General features: G+C 47.3%; 1 pseudogene across 1 annotated transcript in view; it reads left to right on the forward strand.

Moving 5' to 3' along the window:
- LOC311244206 (sodium channel protein type 2 subunit alpha-like) overlaps positions 1-20,648 on the forward strand; it is a 55,605-nt pseudogene extending 34,957 nt beyond the window's left edge. The window contains exons 13-18 of the transcript in view: positions 1,632-1,907; positions 12,391-12,444; positions 13,542-13,683; positions 17,151-17,248; positions 18,288-18,558; positions 19,450-20,648. The product of the transcript in view is annotated as a sodium channel protein type 2 subunit alpha-like (transcript). The remainder of the gene's footprint in view (positions 1-1,631; positions 1,908-12,390; positions 12,445-13,541; positions 13,684-17,150; positions 17,249-18,287; positions 18,559-19,449) is intronic.
- The last annotated feature ends 210 nt before the right edge of the window (positions 20,649-20,858 follow it).

The raw sequence follows: 20,858 nt of genomic DNA on the forward strand, positions 1-20,858 counted from the left end.
CTATAGCTTTGCACAAATGAATGGAACCGGATACGAACCACCACTAGCCTATAGCTTAAAACGTCCATTCATTTGAAATTGGTATCCATCTTCTTGTCCGACTCTGGAGGTGAGTGCATTTTTCCCCATAACGTCGGCGTGTTCAATATCTCAGTAGAGGTAGAGAGGCAGTTTCTCGGAGGTAATGTTTTGCTTGTGAGTTGTGAGTGTTATCGAGGGCAACGTGAAATGCCACGACGGAATTCATGTTTACATTTTTAGCCGGTATAGAGTATTATTAGATGATGTTTGATGTCAACTCTGATATTTTATCACAGAACCAAACAAAGGCTGTATGCTTTGAAAGGGCTGTGGCTAACAGAGGGGGGGGGGGGGGGCTTGACTGTAATAACTAATAATGCATGCTTGTGTTCACTGCTACTGTAGCTCTCTAGCAATAACTCTCTCCTTGTGGTGCTCTCTTTGACTTCTATCTGCATGACTTTCTCCACATTGTGTACAGTGGATTATGTATTGTACGGTATACAGCTGCTCTCTGTCATCGCTCGCTCTCTGACGTCGCTTGTGTGGTGCCTTTGACCTGTAATTACTTTCTTTGTTGTTTGTGTCTTTTTTCATTTGCAGTCAAACAAAATGTTGTGACTTCATCCCCGCCTCTCTAAGGTTTTTTTCTGTTTCTGCTTTCTTACTTCTTACTCAAATGTGAACTGTTCCGTCTCCTCTTCCTTCCCCACTGTCGCCTACTGTAGTTCAATTGTCATTTCTAGATATACGCATTGGTATTGATGACATTGCTGTGTGCTGAAAATTACATATACTAGTCTAGTTTTTTAATGTGCTGAAAATGTACAAGTCAAATGTAACCTTGAGTGTAAAGTTAGATCACTGTCAATTTCATACCAAATGTGAAATTATGTCTCCCGTGTCCCTTTTAAAAGGAACACGCCAACGTTATGGGAAATATGCTTAACGTCTTCTGCAGAGTCGGACAAGAAGATAGACACCAATTTTCTCTCTGTGCGTTCAGTAGAAAGCTATATGGCTGCATCCCAGCCTAGCTTAGCACAAATGAATAGAAGCGGATATGGATCAGCATCTGTTTCCATTTATTTGCGCTAAGCTAGGCTAGCTTGCAGCCATATAGCTTTCCACTGAACGCACACAGAGAAAATTGGTGTCTATCTTCTTGTCGAACTCTGCAGGAGACGGTAAGAGCATTTCCCATAATGCCAGAGTGTTCCTTTAACTGCAGACCTCAGAACATATGCAATAGATTCAATAGATTGCTATTCAATCAAATCCAGTTCCCAGAATACCCTAGTAGTCAAAGGAACACGGCAACATTTTGGAAAATTAGCTTATCGTCTTCTCCAGAGAGAGAGACAAGAAGATGGATTCCAGCACTGTCCGCTTCCATTCATTGTGCTAAGCTAGGCTAACATGCAGCCACATAGCTTTCTACTGAACGCACAGATGAGGAAACTGGTATCTATCTTCTTGTCTGTGTTGGCGTGTTCCAAAATGTTGGCGTGTTCCTTTAAGATTAGTAGGACTTAGAGTGAGGTGCTTGACGAGCTAGCAGACCCAACGGGAAGAAGGAGACTGACCGCGCGCTGTGTCTGACCGCTCAGGTGGTGGTGAACGCGCTGCTGGGAGCCATCCCCTCCATCATGAACGTGCTGCTGGTGTGCCTCATCTTCTGGCTCATCTTCAGCATCATGGGCGTCAACCTGTTCGCCGGGAAGTACTACTACTGCGTCAACACCACCTCGGACGAGGTGTTCCCCATCCATGTGGTCAACAACCGGTCCGAGTGTCTGGCCCTGGCCAGCGTCGGCGCCCACTGGAAGAACGTCAAGATCAACTTCGACAACGTCGGCGCCGGGTACCTGGCCCTGCTGCAAGTGGTGAGTTTAGCCCCGTGTGGAGAAGAAAAGTGTTTTTTTACGAGGAGTGTGTTTTTGAAAGAGAATGTGATTTTGAGAGACGTTTGTACGTTTACTGATCAAAAAGGTAAGAAAGGGATTAAAAATCTGTTAAGCTCTAGGGTCTCCCAATTGACCCAGCTGTCCTCGTCATAAATCGATCAATACAGACCGTATTAATGTTGTGTTTCTTTTTCAAATGTAGCCAAGAGTAAAGACCCTAACCCTATCAAAACAGCAGTCAAAGTGTATATTTTCAGGACTACGTTTGTTTACCGATGCTTTAATTTTTTTTTTTAAGTAAGAGTTTCTCTGAATAATGTGAATTCTCTGTGCATTGCATCAAAAAAGGTGAGTAGTCAGTCACGCGAGGAAATTACTAAATCCAGATTTAACACTGCCATTGGAAAGAGGAGATTTGGCCCTATAGATGTGTGACTTGGCCATAATAAGGTAATTTATATTAAGGCCTGATATTCTATATTCTATTCAACTTGCATTATTATAGTTCAAATTGCATGTGTCCGGATGGCAACATTTTAAACAATATAGTTTAGACAAACTCTGTATGGATTCACAACGTCGGGTCTCCGGGTCCTTTTCGATGGTTAAAATATTAGTTTAAATATTTGTAATCATGTCGGATATATCTCAGCCCAGATATTATGTCTTTGACCTCTGAAAGACGGGAATTCTGTAGAGTGGTGATAAAGTGGAAGGCTGTGACTATATATATATATCAGCAAGGTTGTAACTGAGGGGTACAATTCCCTGACTGTATTACTAGATATGATACTTACTACCACTACCTTTGTACTTAATATTCGGCCACCCAGTACACGGCATAAATATATTATCATGAACACTCTCACGTAGATGAAACGGATCCAACACAAATGTACGAATTAGAAACAGGTCTTTATTTCTACACAGCGATGGTGTGTAGAATAAGCACTTAATCACTTAATTACATTTATGAATTGAAATAGTATGCACTTTTATGGCAAAGAGTATTCGTCGGTATATCAATAGAGAATGTCCAATCTCTGAAGGCGCAGGTGGTAAATATACGACCTGGAATAGTTAAGGAATAACAGCAATGATACTTTAATGATTATACTAGATACACTAGAGGGGGTTAATCCAGTCGCTTGTAAGCCGACAGGAGTAGGAGGGGGGGGGGGGGGGTAGAATCCGGCTGCCTCGTCCGGCCAAGGGTATCCCAGGTGAACCCACTGTAGTGCCGTTCAATGCGCCGGCGATCCTTGGACCACAGATGAAAGCAGGTGGACTCTTTGTGGGCCGGCTCTCTCCGGTCCACGGGGGAGAGACGTGAAGCGACCTCGTCTTGCAGAGCGTCTCCTCACCTTGCGTCCTCTCCAGGGGGGGGGGTTCCAACACACGGCAGTGTCGGGGGTCTTTATCCATGGAATAATCAAAGTATCCAAAGCATAATCCGTGCCTGGGAAGGCGGGCTGTCGTCGGTAGAATAATCCGGTATACAGGTCCACTCGCTCGTCGGCTCTGGGGCTCCTCGGGTGCAGCTTCACATAGGGTCAACCACCCTGGGTAAGCAGCCAGTTCTCTGCCCGAAACGATGGGGTACTGACTACGGTAGTATTCTCACCGCACGAAGCACTATATATTAACAGACTATTATTAGCTTAATAGACTACGTCCAACTCGACGATATAGTGCCAAATATGACTATTCAAATATTAATATACACGATGTCTCAATACCGATGGTAGGCGAACTTGGCCTTACTCCCACACGTGGCGTCGCGGGGAGGCTTTACGTCTGTGACTCTATTGGAGGGTAAGAAACTGGACTGAAAAGAAAGTCCTACTTTAGTAGCGCAGTATATATACGCACTATGAACAAATAGTCCCATTAGTGGTGCGGTAGCCAAATTCCTACGCGGAACTAGGACTTGTTCGTACATGTCGAGCGGTACGTTTGAACTGGGTCTGAGGGGTATGGCAGCCTGGCACCAAGGTCTCGACCAATAGTAGAATGGAGACTATTATGGGATGTTCAGTAGGCTAGAATGGATATTCAATGCATATTGTACAAGGAATATACAAGGGATATCAGGGAATATTAGAGAATATACAAATACAATTAAATATATATATACAAATAAATATATATATTCGGTTTAATCTGGCCCTTCACAACAGCCACCCCCTGAATAGGTCCCAGACCTAATCAGTTAAACAGAGACAGATTAATCGCGTTGTCTATTTACACATAAGGGTTTGCTGTAGGGGTCAGTCAACTTCACAAAGTCATAGGGTTGTAGGGTCATGGTCATCATCGATTGTGTCTGGGAGTCGAGGCAGTTCTATGAGCCTTGCCACGGGACGGGTGTAAGTGCGACCCTGGACGAGCACTTCAGCTGCTCGGACCTTGCCGTCGGCACCGGTGATCACTTTGCTTACGCGGCCGGCCGGCCACATAGCTCTGGGCAGTGATTGATCAATAATCATGACGACTGTTCCTTCTGTCAAATTGTCTCTCTCCTTTACCCACTTCTGGCGGGTCTGTAGAGACGGTAGGTAGTGCAGTAGGAAACTGTTCCAAAACTTGTCGGCTAATACTTGGCTGTACCTCCACATTCGTCGGCCGTTCGCTTCTTCAGGCCGGTACATTGTCTGTGGTAATGCAGGATCTAGCCGCCCCATCAGGAGTGTGTTGGGGGTAACTGGGTCGATATCCGCCACATCACTGGAGACATATCCGAGGGGCTTCAAGTTAAGTACTCCCTCAATCTCCGTGAGGACTGTCATTACTCCTGCGTGATGTACATCCTCATCGTATTTCTTTATAATCAGCTCTGTGACCTTGTGTCGGCTGTTCAATACGATCGGGTATTTAATGTCATCCGGTAGATTGGGGGCTCTGCGTAGGCGACCACCCACTCTGATGAGGGTATGAGCGTCGCTCTCGGGGGCCAGGTGAATTAATCTGCTGTCGGATGGGACGGGCTTTCCTCCCTGTAGACAGGCCAATTCATCGGGGAACGAGTCTCTCTGGGCTCGCTGCAGTAGAAGCAATTCTGCTTCCTCGTAGTTAGCTGCTGACATATCAGCGGGGGACTTGCACTCCGGGTGGTACCGCAGGAATGTTCTTTGTTGTGCACTCTCTATGGACGTGCAATCGTCTATGTTAGGGTCGGTGGAGGCTACGGTGCTCAATCCACAGAACACAGACTTCTTAATTTCCACCTCCTCTGGACTTGCTTCCCTCGGGATAGGCCTGGGCCACTGTCCTTCCGGGAGTCTTATGAATGCGGGGCCGTCACTGTAGACATTGCGACGGGTGAGGTCATCCAGGGGCATCCCCCGGGTGATGACGTCAGCTGGGTTCTGTTTTGTATCAACGTAGCGCCACTCTGTTTCTCCGGTTAACTCTTCGGTTAAGTCTTGAATCTCGGTGACTCTGACTCCCACGAAGACTTTGTACTTGCATGAGTCCGATTTGATCCAGGCGAGTACCGTCGTGGAATCTGACCACAGGATTGTTCTAGACACCGTTATGGTGAGCTCACGTTGGATGAGCGTGGCTAGGTGCGCTCCGGCTAGGGCTGCGCAGAGCTCTAGACGTGGGATAGATTGTTGCTTGCGTGGGGCTATTCTCGAGCGGGCGAGGACAAATGCTGTGTAGATCTCTCCCCCCTGGTCTTGGGCCCGCAAGTAGGCTACTGATCCGTATGCGACCTCTGAGGCGTCACTGAAGACGTGTAAGTCCATTTTACATGTCTCTGGCCTCACCGTGGGTGGGAAGTAGCTTCGGCGCATATTAACGCCTGGGAGTGAGTGGAGCTCCATCTCCCACTCTCTCCAGGTGGATGCAAGGTGTGGGGGAATGGGGTCGTCCCAGCCCTGGTCCTTGTCCCACAATGCTCGTACAATCATTTTTGCCCTGGTGGTGTACGGTAGAATACATCCTAGCGGGTCATATTGTCGGGCGAGTGTTGTGTACACACTCCGTCTGGTGGTCGGCGCCGCCGCCGGCCTTCCGTGCTCCGTAGTCAGGGGCTTGTGTCTGTAGTGAAGCGAATCTGTTTTGAATCGCCACACCAATCCCAGGGTCATCTCCTGGGCTTCTCCCGGGATTGTAGCCATCCAGGTCTCGCTGCTGGCTGCCTTGTCCTCGGAGGAGAGGCTGCGCAGTACTTGCGGATCGCTGCTGGCCCACTGCCTGAGATCAAAGCCGCCTTTGATCAATGAGGCGCGGAGTTTAATCAGGAGAGCCTCGGCTTCTTCCTGGGTTGAAAGGCTTTGTAGACAGTTGTCTACGTAGAAGCTGTTCTTTACGCTGTGTCGGACCTCTTCGTCCGCTGCTGGGTCCTCTGCTACATGTTTCTGTAGTGCAAATGTCGCACAGCAGGGGCTGCACGTCGTTCCGAAGGGGAGGACTTCCCATTGGTAGATGGCTGGGTGCTCATCTCCTGGCTTCTCTCTCCATAGGAACCGTAACAGGGGCTTGTCCGCCTCTACTAATCTCACCTGCAGGAACATTCCTTTAATGTCCCCGCTGATGGCCACCTTTTCCTGGCGGAAGCGGAGTAGAACGCCGAGTAGGGAGGGGCCGAGTGTGGGACCGGGCAGTAACTCTTTATTCAGATTTTGGGATCCGATCTGGTAGCTGCAGTTAAATACTATGCGGTCTTTACCGTTGTGATGGACCTTGTGGTGGGGCACGTACCACGATTCAGTGGTCTGGTCAGCCTCTTTAATGTCCATCTTTGTGACGTGTCCCGCTGTGATGAGCTTCTCAATCTCAGCGCGGTATACACTCTCTTGGGCGGGGTTCTTGGCTAAGCACCGCTCCGTGTTCAGCAGGTACCGTTCTGTGGCGTCTGTCTTGGCGTGGAAAGTAGGCATTCCTTCTCGCCGCAGGAGTGGCGTGGCGTATCTCAACACGCCGTTGACCGGGACTCTCTTGGTCCCTGTCTCGAGGAGGTGAATGGCGTAAATGTCATCTTTAGAGCGAATGTCTTTCTTTCCATTCTTAAAGGGCATTTGTTCCAAGGTCCATAACCGCTCTACGTGTTGCAGGAGTGCGGTTTCTCCCTCTGTGACTCGGGAGTGGAGACATCTAGTGGCTGTACTTCGGTTGAGAGATTTGGCGAGCGGGCCTTGGAGAGTCCATCCCAAACGGGTCTCGACTGCTGCAGGGCAGCCTCGGGGTCCGGTATGAACCCGGTCTATCGGGACAATGAGGTCTGCATGGTCGGAGCCTATCAACAGGGTCGGCATAGCATTGTCTATGAGCGGGATCGGTAACTTGCGCAGATGTGCATATTTCTCCATCAGCTTGGCGACGGGGTATGTGTACCGCGACAGTCCTATTTCTTGGCTGGTGAAAGCGTCTGCAATCTGGTACCGTCGCTCAGGCTGGCCGCTTGCTGCGATAGAGAATGAGACATTCTCGCCCTTTATCGTCTTCAAATCTCGTCTTATTGTCCGAATTGTCATTTGGGTTTCGCTTCCCCGCAGCCCTAGCTGGGCCGCAGCGGAGGCGAGCAGCAGGGTCTTCTCTGACCCGTCATCGAGGACGGCGTAAGTGTCCAGGACTTTATTCTGGTAGCTTAGTGTCACACGCACTACTTTTAGGAGTACTCGGGCTCCACTGCTGCTGGCGGGATCGATGTACATGACGCTCGCTTTGCGGCTGGATGGTGCAGGTGAAGGGCGCCGTCTGTTACTGTCGTGAAGTATGTCCAGATGGGCTCCATCGCACTTGGTGCACCTTTTCTTTAAGCGGCATTCGGCTGCCATGTGTGAGCGCGCACAGCGAAAACAGCGCTTGTTGGACTTTATCCATTGACCTGCTTCCTCCGCGTTCAGCTTGGGGAAGGAGTCACATTGCGCTAGCCAGTGTTCTTTCTCACAGTAGGGGCACACTATCTTCCACTTCTCCGTTCTGGAGGGGGTACTGTGGCTCCTGCTGCTCGGTACTGACTCCGATTGGTGCATCACAGTCACCGATCTTCTTCCATCATTTAGTCGTCTGGTTCCTTCTCTGGAGCCAGGGGTGCTCCGTCCGAATGTATCTAGCCGTAGGCTGCTGACTTCTCTCGCCAGGAAGTCTGCTAGATCGAGGAGGTTCGGTTCGGGGCCATTCGGGTCTCTGTGGTCCCTCTGCCGCCTAAAGCGCTCCTGACGAGCGGGCGGCAGCTTCTCCAGGATCCTTTCCACATTTGAGTTGGCGTAAAGTTCATGCCTCCCCTTCTCTCTTTGCGCTCCCAACATCCCTACCAGGGACTGCACTCTGATGGACAGGTCGTCCAGTGCTCGATTGTCTATTGCTGGGGGTAAGCGGTCGATGTGTCGGATCTCCTGGATCACGTAATCCCATATGCGCCCATACCTCTGGTCCAATGCTACCAGCGCTGCTGTGTATGGGGTGGTGGAAGTCGCGTAGGCGAGTGCTATATTATGTGCGCGGGGTACCTTTAAGTGCTTCAGTAGGATGGCGTATTTGTGGCGTTCATCCAATACATCCACCAACATGGTCTCCAGACACATGCGGAGTTCTGTATACTGGGCCCGGTTCTCTTGGGTGAAGTCGGGTACCATAGGCGTGCCAATGTATGACGCTGACTGTGGATACATCGGCGAGCGTTGGGGGAGAGGCCTCCTAGGCGAGTCTCCTCCCGCTCCTTGGTATGGGCTGGTACCGGCAGTGTACCATGGCCCGCTTGTCCAGGTGCTGTTCCTCGGTGCGGGTCGTGCGTCGTGCTCACCCGTGTATAGAGTCGGGGGTCTGTAGCGCAGCTCCGCGGGAGTATAGCCTGGGCTGTACCGGACCTCCTGGTCCGGTAGAGTACTGTGCTGTCTTCGGGCGTGGTTCTCCTCCTCTTCCTCTTCGTCTTCAGTTAGGTCATCCAGTGCTTGTAGTCTCTGGTTTAGCCTCTCCACAGGATATGCTACTCCTTCCCGGTTGCTAGGTCTCGCTTGGACCGGTGGGGGGAGGTGGTCTGTGGGGGGTATAGACCTCGTCTGTTGGTCAAGTTCAGGGTTGTTTACTCGGCTAGGGGATGCCGCCCTGGAGGTGTGTCTAGACGAGTTCCTGGAGCCTCTGGCGGAGGGAGAGGGTGTTGTCCGTCTGATCAGCTGTTCTATTAGTTGCGACTGCTGTCTGTCGCGCGCTGCGTCCCGTTGAGCACCGGCTCGTTCTCGGGCCACATTCTCTTCCATCTGAATGCGTCTTATTTCTAGACGTATCTGCTCGTGTTCGCTTCGCTGCTGGATCTGCAGTCGGTCACGTTCAGCAGCGGCGTTCAGGCTGATGAGGAAGGCCTGCTGTAGGGTCCTCTCTGCCTCGCTGGGAGAAGGCGGTTGTATAGGGGAGCCTTCCCTCGGGGTACTCCTTGCGGAGCCTTGGAGTTCTATCTCCACGGTGCTCTCCCCGTCTTCTTCCGTGCCGAGTTCTCTCTCGGTAGCGTTGTATTCCTCCCGGGACTCATCGGGGACTACTTCTTCAGTACTGGCGGGGTGTGAAGTCATGTCTGGTTCCCACTGGTCCCCACCGTGAACTTGGTCAGTTACATTAGAGCCCGTAGGGGCCTCTATGGTCGGGGTAGTCTGGGCGTTGGGGTTAGACATACTTTTACTTTCTAGTTTTACCGCGTTTACTGTTAGTAGAAGACTAGGTTGTTGACTGACAGCGTAGGCCTCTAAGTACTGAGGGAGCCGTCGTTCGCGCTGCAGGCGTTGGTTAGGAGGATCGTTTCGTGGAGTGTTCATCATAGGCCATTTCAATATTAATAACACTATATTAATATTACACTAATTACCATCCGGCTCGAAGGACCAATTGTAACTGAGGGGTACAATTCCCTGACTGTATTACTAGATATGATACTTACTACCACTACCTTTGTACTTAATATTCGGCCACCCAGTACACGGCATAAATATATTATCATGAACACTCTCACGTAGATGAAACGGATCCAACACAAATGTACGAATTAGAAACAGGTCTTTATTTCTACACAGCGATGGTGTGTAGAATAAGCACTTAATCACTTAATTACATTTATGAATTGAAATAGTATGCACTTTTATGGCAAAGAGTATTCGTCGGTATATCAATAGAGAATGTCCAATCTCTGAAGGCGCAGGTGGTAAATATACGACCTGGAATAGTTAAGGAATAACAGCAATGATACTTTAATGATTATACTAGATACACTAGAGGGGGTTAATCCAGTCGCTTGTAAGCCGACAGGAGTAGGAGGGGGGGGGGGGTAGAATCCGGCTGCCTCGTCCGGCCAAGGGTATCCCAGGTGAACCCACTGTAGTGCCGTTCAATGCGCCGGCGATCCTTGGACCACAGATGAAAGCAGGTGGACTCTTTGTGGGCCGGCTCTCTCCGGTCCACGGGGGAGAGACGTGAAGCGACCTCGTCTTGCAGAGCGTCTCCTCACCTTGCGTCCTCTCCAGGGGGGGGGGTTCCAACACACGGCAGTGTCGGGGGTCTTTATCCATGGAATAATCAAAGTATCCAAAGCATAATCCGTGCCTGGGAAGGCGGGCTGTCGTCGGTAGAATAATCCGGTATACAGGTCCACTCGCTCGGCTCTGGGGCTCCTCGGGTGCAGCTTCACATAGGGTCAACCACCCTGGGTAAGCAGCCAGTTCTCTGCCCGAAACGATGGGGTACTGACTACGGTAGTATTCTCACCGCACGAAGCACTATATATTAACAGACTATTATTAGCTTAATAGACTACGTCCAACTCGACGATATAGTGCCAAATATGACTATTCAAATATTAATATACACGATGTCTCAATACCGATGGTAGGCGAACTTGGCCTTACTCCCACACGTGGCGTCGCGGGGAGGCTTTACGTCTGTGACTCTATTGGAGGGTAAGAAACTGGACTGAAAAGAAAGTCCTACTTTAGTAGCGCAGTATATATACGCACTATGAACAAATAGTCCCATTAGTGGTGCGGTAGCCAAATTCCTACGCGGAACTAGGACTTGTTCGTACATGTCGAGCGGTACGTTTGAACTGGGTCTGAGGGGTATGGCAGCCTGGCACCAAGGTCTCGACCAATAGTAGAATGGAGACTATTATGGGATGTTCAGTAGGCTAGAATGGATATTCAATGCATATTGTACAAGGAATATACAAGGGATATCAGGGAATATTAGAGAATATACAAATACAATTAAATATATATATACAAATAAATATATATATTCGGTTTAATCTGGCCCTTCACAACAAAGGTCATAGGTTTTAGTGTGTATTTTATTGTTGTGTTGCTGTTTTTTATTTTTATGAAACTGTCATCTTGGATCTCAGTGGTTTTGGGATCGTAGATTTGTATGGAACTATATGCTACTTCATGTTCTTACTAATACATACAGTAGTCTCCACACCTTGATGTCAAGCGCCTCAGACCTACTGTAGTGACTTTTCAATTGCAAACGCTTCCTACACTAAAATGTTTGGAACGTATTAGGGATGTCCCGATCACATTCTTTTTGCTCCTGATCCGATCCCGATCATGTGATTTTGAGTATCTACCGATACCAATCTTTCCCGATCCGATAATTTTTTTTATTGTTTTATTTTTTTATTTTTTTTATTCGTCTTAAACTCATACTGAGGCCTTAGTTTTTTATTTTAAATTGCATATCATCATTCATTTATTTATTGTCACACAGAGCAAAAGAATTTTGCCAAAACAAACCAATAGTATCCAGCTGCAGAACGGCAGACCAGCCACACTCTCAGACTCAAACGCATTTCCTTTGATTTAATTATACATCAAATGATTTATGTCAAGGATTGCAATGCCTCGCTTGAATGAAGTTAACTTTTCACCTGGATAATGTCAACATTCAGGGTGAATGTAATGTGAGAAATTGGGATAAAAAAAAATGTAAATAAAAAAAAATTCAATTTGGGTCTGAGAGTGTGGCTGGTCTGCTGCTCTGCAGCTGGATACTATTGGTTTGTTTTGGCAAAATTCTTCTGCTCTGTGTGACAATAAATAGATTAATGATGATATGCAATTTAAAACCAAAACTAAGGCCTCAGTATGAGTTTAAGACGTGAACATGGTCATGTTTGTTGAAGAAAAAAAAAATCCAGATTTTTTTATTTATTTTTTTTGCCGATCCCGATCTTCGGGACATCCCTAGAACGTATGCTTGTACTTATTCCTATGCTTTTGAAACCACTCCATCACTCTCGCCCACGTGTGACGATTTGCTCGCCATACGCTGCAGTGCAGTGGGCCTGATGGCGATGTGTCAGGCTTGAACCCAGAATAGCTCCGTATTCCTCTAATTGAGGCCCGAGCAATGGCGCTTGAATGTGGAGATGTCAAATGAAAGGTAATCACTTGAGAGGGAACGCTTTCCTCTAACCTGCCCCCTCCCGCCCCCCTTTATGACACAACTCTTCTCTCTCGTCTGCTACCAGGCAACGTTTAAAGGTTGGATGGACATCATGTATGCAGCCGTGGACTCTCGTGGCGTAAGTCTCTTTCCGTTTTCCGAATTGACCATTGGCTATCTTTGTTTCGTCCGAGGGAAGTGACAGCTGTGATTGGTGGAATCGAGAAGAGAGGGCGGGGTTTGAGATGGGTCAATTTGGGATACCCAAAGGTGCTTTACATGGTGGGGTTATATAAAAAAAATTAAAAAAAATTAAATATGAACACTTTTATGGATGGATTATCCAATGGGGGGTCCGGGAGGGGGGGGGGGGGGGGGGGGGGGGTACGAGCTAGAGCATATGTGTGTAGGGTATTAAATAGCAGGTATTAGGTGTATATCCTGTATAAGACATTTAACTAAATGGTGACTTCATTGGATGTGCACTGTTAATTAATGCTTGTATATCTTATCTTGTGTTGTCATGTTTGTTTATGTGTTTGTTTAAAAAATAATCAAAGAAAAAAAATACAAAAAAATATGAACACTTTTTAAGAATGACAGAATCAATCAAATAGATAGGTACTGTATATAGATTTAGGGTTATGTCCTGTTGTGTAAACTGAAACGTGATTCCACGTGAGGTATTTTGTTTGTTTGACTTGAACCCATTTAAAACATCTTTGGACAGCGTGCGGATGTGAAGTCGATACGGATTATTTGTAGTGACATCCGACACCTGGTTGAAATAGAATATCGGAATATCGGAATGTGATTTGATTGGCTGTGTTTTTGACACGTTAACCCTCTAATGGAGAAAACCATTCAAACCAACGGTTCACAATCCAAGAAAAATAATAGATCGGGTCGGCTTTGTGTGTGTGTGTGTGTGTGTGTGTGTGTGTGTGTGTGTGTGTGTGTGTGTGTGTGTGTGTGTGTGTGTGTGTGTGTGTGTGTGTGTGTGTGTGTGTGTGTGTGTGTGTGTGTGTGTGTGTGTGTGTGTGTGTGTGTGTGTGTGTGTGTGTGTGTGTGTGTGTGTGTGTGTGTGTGTGTGTGTGTGTGTGTGTGTGTGTGTGTGTGTGTGTGTGTGTGTGTGTGTGTGTGTGTGTGTGTGTGTGTGTGTGTGTGTGTGTGTGTGTGTGTGTGTGTGTGTGTGTGTGTGTGCGCGCGCGCGTGCGTTGTGTGTGTGTGTTCCAGGTGGAGGACCAGCCGGAGTACGAGGTGAACCTGTACATGTACCTGTACTTTGTCATCTTCATCATCTTTGGCTCCTTCTTCACCCTCAACCTCTTCATCGGTGTCATCATCGACAACTTCAACCAGCAGAAGAAAAAGATGAGTAGCATCTAGCTGCAGTATCCTGTAGCATTCACCAGTATATGCATACTGTAACATTTAGCAGTATTCATCCTGTAGCATTTAGCAGTATTCATCCTGTAGCATTTAGCAGTATTCATCCTGTAGCATCTAGCAGTATTCATCCTGTAGCATCTAGCTGCAGTATCCTGTAGCATTTAGCAGTATTCTGTTGCATTCACCAGTATTCATACTGTAACATTTAGCAGTATTCATACTGTAGCATTTAGCAGTATCCTGTAGCATTTAGCTGTATTCTGTAGCATTTAGCACTATCCTGTAGCATTTAGCAGTATTCATACTGTAGCATTTAGCAGTATCCTGTAGCATTTAGCTGTATTCTGTAGCATTTAGCACTATCCTGTAGCATTTAGCAGTATTCATACTGTAGCATTTAGCAGTATCCTGTAGCATTCATCAGTATTCGTCCTATGTCCAGTGGGTATTTACCTACAGATGTACAACCAGGAGTCACTGACTGGTACTCAGCAGATGGCAGCATGTAGGCTGTTCTTAATGCATAATGCATTCATACACCAACGTTGATCACTGTGACGTTACTATGTAAACAAGACATATTGATGTCGCCTGACAGATGGCAAAATGCCACTCACTCTCATTGAAAACAACAGGATTTGCATTGAAATCACGTTTGCAAATTGCCAAAATCTAGCAAATCATGTAACCGTGATTGTAAAATGTATAAACACATCATTATCTAAATCTTTGAATTGACCAAATAGCCATCCATTATGACTAGTTAGACCCCTTCCATGAGACGTTTTGTTTACATATAGTTATGTCCTCGTGAAACAGGACTGCGCTTCTTCATTCGTCGACTAATAGGCCGCGAGGCTCGACCTCCATGAAGATGGCTTTCTTTGTCACTTTTTTATGCTATTTGTGTTATTTCCTTGAAAATTACAAGAACATTTTAGGCATCATATTTATAATGAACTGAAAAGTATAGACATCTTTCGATAAGCAATGGTTATAAAGAGGTAATTTTTTTTTTTTTAAATCTGCGCAAAAGTTGTCAAACAGACGGACTACAATGACTGTCCAGTGAGTCGATAAAATCCTTTCACTATGAAACCAGTAGTAAGTAGTAGGCTAAGTATTCCACTTTCACTATTGTCAAGAACAGCCCTGGTGAACATTGGGCATCCAAAAAAATACCTCCTGTCGTCAACAACATTATTGCTAATCGTACGTACTACATAAATATATATCGCACCTAGCGCTAAATCAGCGGGCTAGTTGTGCACCGTCAAGAGCGAGGATTCACTCTTACGTAACAGTCGATTACGCGGCCTCTGAGCTCCGCGCTGTTCATCACTGCCGGCGCTTAATCATCAGCTGGAGCGCGGCGTCTGGAAGACCTGCTACCCACACCCTTTATATACAACACTGTGGGGCGAGTGAGTCACAGAGAGACAGCACACACTACTGTCTGAGAGAGAGAGAGAGAGAGAGAGAGAGAGAGAGAGAGAGAGAGAGAGAGAGAGAGAGAGAGAGAGAGAGAGAGAGAGAGAGAGAGAGAGAGAGAGAGAGAGAGAGAGAGAAGAGAGAGAGAGAGAGAGAGAGAGAGAGAGAGAGAGAGGATTGCAGATAGATGGAGGCTGGCAGGTTGGACGTGACGGAGCGAGTGAGTGTCTCAGCAGTGTGTGTGTGTCAGTGTGGCTTCAGAAGGAGCCCTTGGCCTTCAGACTTGGCACAGATGTCAGTGTTTACTGCTGACACATTACTCCTCCCTCCAGCCACACATCACAACACACCTGCTGGACGACACTCGTCAGGAGGAGAGGCTAGTGTCGACTAGGAGCCACGCACTCACTGCACCTGTCGGATCTGGGTCGGTCCAATAGTGTTTGTGAATGATTTTGAACGTATGTTTTAATGTGCTTGGGGAGTACCGGGTGGTGCGTGTGTTTTACCGCATCGGGACAACCCAAAATAGTGTCAGGTGGTCAGTTGACAGTTGTTGTTGGTCAGTCACTGTATTGGGCTGTGTGGTGGAAGTTTCCGCCCCATCTCGTGCTACACGTATTTTGAAATATCTTCAAATATGTTTTGACGTAGGCAGCTAGGTGGTGTAGTGGGCAAGGCGCTCGCCACCAATGCAGGAGACGCTGGGTTCGAGCCCAGCTCTCCACATTGCTATCAGCCTGGCTGGTCGTTCATACTAATACAATTGGCAGTGTTAGGGGGTGGGAAGTTGATGGGTGGGGATCGGACGTTGTGGACAGCGACTCCTACAGGTCGGTTGGTGCGCCTGCGCAGCAGAATCAGGAAGCGACGGGGGGCGGCGTGTCCCTCCCACGCAGACCCCCGCCGCTGAGAGATCGCGCTGTGCAGGTGAAAAGATGCGACGGCTGCCTCCTCGAGTACCGGAGGGGACACGTGATGCAAGGCTTCGTCCACATTGCAGCCGGCTTATGGGAGGCATGGCCTAACAACGTTTGAGACAGGGGAGGGTAGAATTGGACGATACGAAATTGGGATGGGAGAAAAATAGAAAATGGGAGAAACAGTAGATCAAAAAAATATATATATGTTTTGACGTTAGTACTGGTTATCACGTAAAGGAATTTCACTCAAAATGTAAGTGCAAGTTGGTATTTAGACATTTAAAGTATGTGGATGTTGAGTGAGAGACTCTCCCACTCTATCAACTGGAGATGGAGGTGAAACCATGAAATAGCCACAATTGACCTCAATCTCAAACCCCGGTCTCTTTTTTCTTGATCCTCCAATCACAACTGTTGGCCAGGGGGGGGTAGCCACAGTTGCGATTGGACGATCGAGAGAAGAGGGGGGGGGGGGGCGGGGCTTGAGACGGGTCAATCAATTGACACTTGAGGTAGGAGAACGAGGCGTGGTATTTGATTTTATTTTATTTGATTTTATTTGATTTTATTAGGGATCCCCATTAGCTGGTGCGATAGCAACCAGCTAGTCTTCAAAAAAACATACAAAAACAATCACTATTGCAAAAAACAAAATGATTAAAAGTCAGTACACACAATGCATAATGAAACTACTGTAACAATTAAGATAGCTAAAATTACATTAGTGTAAAACAAAAACTAAACAATTACTTTACAGTGTTAAAAACAATTTAAAAACAATTTAAGATTCTTTTTAAAAGTGAATCCACTGTAAATGCAGCAGAGGTTCCGAGGCAGGCCATTCCAAAAAGTTAATGCTCTAAAAATAAAAGATCTCCACCAAAGCGCTGGTTCTAGGACCTGGCAATTCAAGCTGCCCACTACTGGAACCTCTAAGTGTAATGCTCGTGCACAGTATTACTAAAAAACAACCTGATTATGTATAAAAACAGGATCAATTACTGTAAAATTACTAGACATCAAGATTGCACGTGTGAGTAAGTAACCGCAGTACTTGGTTGTAACCAGAGTTCCTCTGTTCTGCTCTTGTACTTTGGAGGGCAGGATATCTTCATGACCGAGGAGCAGAAGAAGTACTACAACGCCATGAAGAAGCTGGGCTCCAAGAAACCACAGAAGCCTATACCACGGCCAGCGGTAGGAAACCATGCTTTTATGTTTTTCCTGACAGTAGGGCTTATAAAAAATCGTCGACGAGGAATTGTTGCGTCGATTAGTCATTAAAAATATATATATATTATAATCTTTAAAAAAAAAAAATTGCACTATCTATCTTTGTGAAAGTGGCTTCTCAGCTCTGGTCCAGCCAGCTGAAGACTTCTTAGCTTAACATAACAGACCGACGGTAAGTTTGGGGGAACTAATGGGATAACTGGGGATGTTGTTTGGTCCTGACAAGAGTCTCAAAGCAACTCTGAGGTCATGCTCAATGTCCAAGCTGAGAAGTCACTTTCACAAAGATAGGTAGTGCAAAAAAAATATATATATATATATTTTTTTTATATAATTATTTTTCGATTAGTCGACTAATTGAAAAAATAATCGACAGATTAGTCGACTACCAAAATAGTCATTCGTTGCAGCCCTACCTGACAGTGGTATAGCGTAATGTTCAGGGAGCCAGTCTCGTGAAGGGGTACTGTACGTCGCCGGTTAGAATCTCGAGAGAGAATGAACCACTGCCCCCTTGAGCAAGGCACGTGACCTCCTCCTGACAGCTCAAGTGGAGCTGCTCGATGACCAACCGTAGAAGAAGGTTGTGTTTTTTGCGCCGGGCAGCTCCCAGTTGAATGTGTGGAAGCATATCAGGTCACCACAATATGTAATTGTTTTAAAATAGTTACTGCTGTTTTTTTTCCCCTTCATATTTCTTCTCAATCTTGTTCTGATTGTCTGATGTTTCTGTATTTATTAACGCACTTTGAAGTTAATTCTATGTCGCAATAACTTCTCAGTATCGCGTTGAAATGTGTATGGGGGGGAAAGTCCAGGCTGCACAGTAAGCAGTATGGTAATCAGTTCCCCCCCCCCAACAATTCTTATGGAATTACTACCTAGTATGGCCGTGAAATAGGTATTCAATTCTAGTCAAAGTGGTCTTAAAAAGTCTTAAAACCCAACAATACAACTTGACTTACCCTTGTCCTCTTCCCCACCCCACCCCACTCGACCCCAGAATGCGTTCCAGGGCTGCGTGTTCGACTTCATCACAAAGCAGGCCTTCGACATCGTCATCATGATCCTCATCTGCCTCAACATGGTGACCATGATGGTGGAGACGGACGACCAGACGGAGGACATGGACAAGATCCTGTACCGGATCAACCTGGTGTTCATCGTGCTCTTCACCGGCGAGTGTGTCCTCAAGATGATCTCCCTGCGACATTACTACTTCACCATCGGCTGGAACGTCTTCGACTTCGTGGTGGTGATCCTGTCGATCGTGGGTGAGGAACGGCCAGCCCGGTTTAAAGGAACACGCCGGAAATTAGCTTACCGTCTTCTCCAGGGTCAGACAAGAAGATAGATACCAATTTCTTCTCTGTGCGTTCAGTGGAAAGCTCTCCGGTAGCAAGCTAGCTTAGCACAAGTGCATGGAAGAGGATACAAACCACTAGCCTAGCTTAAAACTCCGGGAGAGGTTTTTTTGGCCAACAGCTAGTCTAGTAACCGTATCGGCTTCCATTAATTTGTGTTAAAGGGGAACTATTTTACTATTTCTTTCACTATTTGGGCACTTTTACACAATTCCTGTGAGTCTATGGAACACCTCTGTAATTTTTATTTTTTTTTTATTCATTGTTTTGTATTTCTAATCAAGTCCTCAAAAACAGCATTTTTCTACCTCAAGATCTTAAGCCGTTTTGAGCCTGGGCTCCTAAACCACAATGGTAAACCACTGCCTCGCCTGAACATTATCATGCAGCGGTGTCTCTCTGACATCACAAATCATCACATTTTCAGATGACTCAGTTCAGTGAGGGTGAATATTGTGAGAGGAGAATAGGAAGAATGCGCCAATATGAGAATTAGAGACATAGATCATATTAATATAAGTTCACATAGCTAGGAAACAATGCTAAACACTCAAAAAGGCCATTTATAAGATAGTTCCCCTTTAAGCTAGGCTAGCTTGCAGACTAGATAGCTTTCTACTAGAGGAAATTGGTATCTATCTTCTTGACTCTGGAGAACATGGTAAGTGAATTTCCCATAATGTTGGCATATTCCTTTAAGGTGGTATTTACTTACTTAAGTCGCTATGTATTTTCATGAGTTTGGCGGACGTCTAGAATGTAACAGAATGTTGGTATCTGTTTTGTTTCTCATATTTGCAGGTATGTTTTTATCGGAACTTATTGAGAAGTACTTTGTGTCGCCGACATTGTTCCGAGTCATCCGCCTGGCCAGGATAGGCCGCATCCTCCGCCTGATAAAAGGTGCCAAGGGCATCCGGACGCTCCTGTTTGCCTTGATGATGTCACTCCCGGCCCTGTTCAACATCGGCCTCCTGCTCTTCCTGGTCATGTTCATCTACGCCATCTTCGGCATGTCCAACTTCGCCTACGTCAAGCGGGAGGCCGGCATCGACGACATGTTCAACTTCGAGACCTTCGGCAACAGCATGATCTGCCTGTTCCAGATCACCACCTCGGGGGGCTGGGACGGCCTGCTGGCGCCGATCCTCAACAAGCGCGAGCCCGACTGCGACAGCCAGATGGAGCACCCGGGCACAACTAACAACTACAAGGGCAACTGCGGCAACCCGTCGGTCGGCATCACCTTCTTCGTCAGCTACATCATCATCTGCTTCCTCATCGTGGTCAACATGTACATCGCCGTCATCCTGGAGAACTTCAGCGTGGCCACGGAGGAGAGCGCCGAGCCGCTGAGCGAGGACGACTTCGAGATGTTCTACGAGGTGTGGGAGCGCTTCGACCCGGACGCCACGCAGTTCATCGAGTACAACAAGCTGTCGGAGTTCGCGGACGCGCTGGACCCGCCGCTGCGCATGGCCAAGCCCAACAAGATCCACCTCATCTCGATGGACCTGCCCATGGTGAGCGGCGAGCGCATCCACTGCCTGGACATCCTCTTCGCGTTCACCAAGCGCGTGCTGGGCGAGGGCGGCGAGATGGACGTGCTGCGCGGGCAGATGGAGGAGCGCTTCATGGCGTCCAACCCCTCCAAGGTGTCGTACGAGCCCATCACCACCACGCTCCGCCGCAAGCAGGAGGACATGTCGGCCATGGTCATCCAGAGGTCCTTCCGGCACTACAGGATCCGGGCGGGGCTGAAGAAGGCCTCCGTCCTCTACAGGGAGCGGCTGCGGGAGGGCGTCCGCGACCCGGACAAGGAGGTGCTGGTCATCGACAAGTTCACCGAGAACTCCACCTCGGACAAAACGGACATCACCCCGTCCACGGCCTCGCCGCCCTCCTACAACAGCGTGACGAAGTCGGAGAAGGACAAATACGAGCAAGACAATACGGAACGAGAGAACAAAGGGAAAGACACACGGGAGAGGAAGAAATAGACTTTATTTAAAAAGAACTCAAATATATATATATATAAATATATATATATATACAGACATTATCGATGAGGGAAAACTTGTTTACAGCTTCTGAAGAGAGAAGGGGGTTGATTTATGCTTGTGTGCTGGTGGCGGTTGGTAAGATTGGACAAATGCTATGCCAAACTGACTGTGTCTAGGTAAGCCTAAAGAGAAGCGCAGGCTGGATCT

Source organism: Notolepis coatsorum (assembly GCF_963971535.1).
Source record: "Notolepis coatsorum genome assembly, chromosome: 1".
NCBI lineage: Eukaryota > Metazoa > Chordata > Actinopteri > Aulopiformes > Paralepididae > Notolepis > Notolepis coatsorum.